The sequence below is a fragment of the Vicia villosa genome, unplaced genomic scaffold (genome assembly GCF_029867415.1).
Source record: "Vicia villosa cultivar HV-30 ecotype Madison, WI unplaced genomic scaffold, Vvil1.0 ctg.001336F_1_1, whole genome shotgun sequence".
NCBI classification, from domain to species: domain Eukaryota; kingdom Viridiplantae; phylum Streptophyta; class Magnoliopsida; order Fabales; family Fabaceae; genus Vicia; species Vicia villosa.
Genome location: NW_026705579.1, coordinates 571,978 through 575,255, shown reverse-complemented (window position 1 = coordinate 575,255; position 3,278 = coordinate 571,978).

The window sequence follows — 3,278 nt, the reverse complement described above, 5'->3', positions numbered from 1 at the left end:
AGATCTGATCACCTTAAGAGGTCCTCCAAAGAATGTCAACACTTCCTCTCCGAATTATCGCCCTGATGCGACATGTGCCTACCACTCAAACTGTCCAGGACATGACGCAAATCACTGCTGGGCCCTGAAAAATAAAATACAAGATATGATAGATACTGGGGAAATTGAGTTCGATCCTCCCGAAACTCCAAATGTCATCACAACACCTATGCCAAAGCATGACAAAACTGTTAACGCTATCCTGGACACTGTTTACATCTATGATGTGAACGAATTATCAACTCCACTCTGCGAAGTCAAAGGAAAGCTAATCCGAGCTGGTTACTTTCCAGGGTGTGACCCCGACTGCTTTTATTGCTCATGCCTGCCCAATGGTTGTGAAAATCTGAGGATGGGAATTCAAAAATGGATGGATCGCCGTATCATTATGTTTGAGAGGCTCCCTTCTATGGACGTGCTGTGCGAAGTCTTTGCAAACGGGATAAGAATAGAGGATGCCTCAGTGATATCCAGCTTACCATTCAAAATCTCTGCCAAGGCTCCATTCAAAATTTCTGCTACACTCAAAGTAGCATCAGTAGTCATTGCTAGTCCAACTCCATTTCCATACTCCTCAGACAAAGCTGTCCCATGGGGATATGACACTAATGTTTACGTTCATGGAGTTAAGCAGGGTACCTCGACTGAAGAGGTCACAAAGTTAACTACTCCAACTGTGGGTAATATTGTGGGTACCAGCAAGATCACGAGAAGTGGAAGAATCTTTTCACCAGAAATTTCTCCAAAGGTTGCTGCTAGTCCAGTCCGAGTCCCAGTTCCTAATCAAAATGTCAACGCTCGAGGCAAAGAGCCACAAGTTGAACAAATTCAAACCCCGGTGGAGATCACTGCTGAGGATCCGTCAAAGCAAGAAATGGAGGAAATATTGAAAATCATCTGCAAGAGTGATTACAATATTGTTGAGCAACTGGGGCACACTGCTTCAAAAATCTCAATGCTATCTCTGCTAAAATATTCAGAAGCTCATGCCAAAGCTCTGATGAAGTTCCTCAAAGCTGCGCATGTGCCTCAAGAGATCTCAGTCGACCAATTTGAGAATTGTGTTGCCAATCTAACCGTGAGCAATGGTCTCGGTTTCTCCGATGTGGATCTAACCCCTGCTGGGAAAAATCACAACAAAGCCTTACATATCTCCATTGAATGTAAGGGCACCACTCTATCTCATGTGCTAGTAGATAACGGTTCTTCTTTGAACGTGTTACCAAAAACAGTACTAGAAAAGCTTGACTCTGAAGGAATTGTGTTACAACCAAGTGATGTTGTGGTAAGAGCCTTTGACGGATCAACCAGAACGATATACGGAAAAGTGAATCTCCCAGTCAGAGTGGGTTCTCAGATCTTTGATTCTATCATTTACGTAATGGAAATTCACCCAGCATACTCCTGTTTACTTGGACGCCCTTGGATACATGGGGCAAACGCTGTAACTTCTACCCTGCATCAGAAGTTAAAATATCCAGTAAAAGGAAAGATTGTCACAGTCTATGGCGAAGAGGAATATGTGGTTAGTCACCTAAGCAATTCCAAATATGTTAAGTTGGAGGACGAATTCATTGAAACTCCATGCCAATCATTTGAGGTGGTCTCCCCAGATGTCTCTACCACCAAGCATATTCCTGCTACTCCAACTACAACTATGGCTTCTCTCAAAGATGCCAAAGCCATGATTGAACAGGGTGATTGCACAGTATGGGGACAGCTTCCCGATATACCCTACAAGTCTAACAAACTAGGTCTGGGCTATGATGGTGAAAATCAAAAGAATGATCAAAGTCCTCGTTCTGAAGGATTAATGTCACACTTCGTCAGCCAAGAAATAAACGCTATTGAAGATGAAGGAGTGTTCATGAACCACGTCATTCAGCCATATCCAGATGAAATTCCACCTATTTCCATGGGAATGTGGGATGCTGTGGGAGAACCAAACGGCGGGTATAATTATCAGTATGCCGAACCTCAGAATTCTTATATTGCTATGGAAGACCTTACCCCGACTGGATGGGGTGATCAAATTGGAAATGATCAAATTTTCACAGGTCCTGTCACTGAGCAATATCAAAATCCACCCAAAGAAGTATGGGACACGCTAGGAGAACCCAGCGGCAAATATGACTATATGGTGAAATATTCCGCTCCTTCAAGCTCACAAATTGCTATGGAGGACATTGTCCCAACTGGATGGGATGAACAGTACGATGACAATTTCGCTCTTGAAAAAGCCAGGGAAATACCAAATAACGAGGGTTGCTTTCTGTCAGCATACACTCCTCATCAGGATGCATAAGTCTCTATTCAAAACATCATCCCGACTGCATGGGACGACCTTATCGAGCATCTCGCTCAGCCAACAGAGATATCTCAGCCTGGGCTCTCGTATCCAGCAGAGTATATCCCTTATCCCAAAGGATCACCGGCTCATTTTCCCACTAATGAAATCAATGCTGTGGAAGATGAAAAAGACAACTGCAATTGGAACAGCTGGGTACCCCCTGCTCACAACAGTGGATTGAACAACTGGAAAGCTGAGGATGTGATCTCCTTTGACCAGGAGTAAATGCCATTTCCTGTTTTCTTTGTGTATATTGTGCAAAGATAAAAGTGGTTCCTGAACAATCGAACCATGAGCTTGAAAGACGTGTGCCTTAGCACACCGGTCCTTCTATAAGGGCTTATCATATCATAATCATGTGCATTCAATAAAATCATGGGACGCTTGCATATTTAAATTTTGTGATCCTTTTTCCTTCTTTCTTCGCTTTCTAATAGCTATGTTTTTTTTCTTCACACATACTCACATAATTAACATGCAGATTCACATACACTCTGGATCCAGTCAACAACGATTCTGCTATTGCCCGTCATGACTTTGAAAATCCGATCTACCAAACTGAGGACGAAAGTGAGGAAGATTGTGAAGTGCCAAGAGAACTTGCAAGGCTGCTAGAACAAGAAGACAAGGCCATACAGCCTCACGAGGAGCCAATTGAGGTCATCAACTTGGGCAGCAAAGAAAAGAAAGAAGTCAAAATAGGGGCTGATTTAGAACACAGCGTCAAGCAAAGACTGATTCAAATGCTGCGAGACTACGTCGAGATATTCGCCTGGTCCTATGAGGATATGCCAGGCCTTGACACGGACATCGTAGTTCATCGCCTGCCAATCAAAGAAGGTAGCACTCCGGTCAAACAGAAACTACAAAGGAGTAGGCCTGATATATC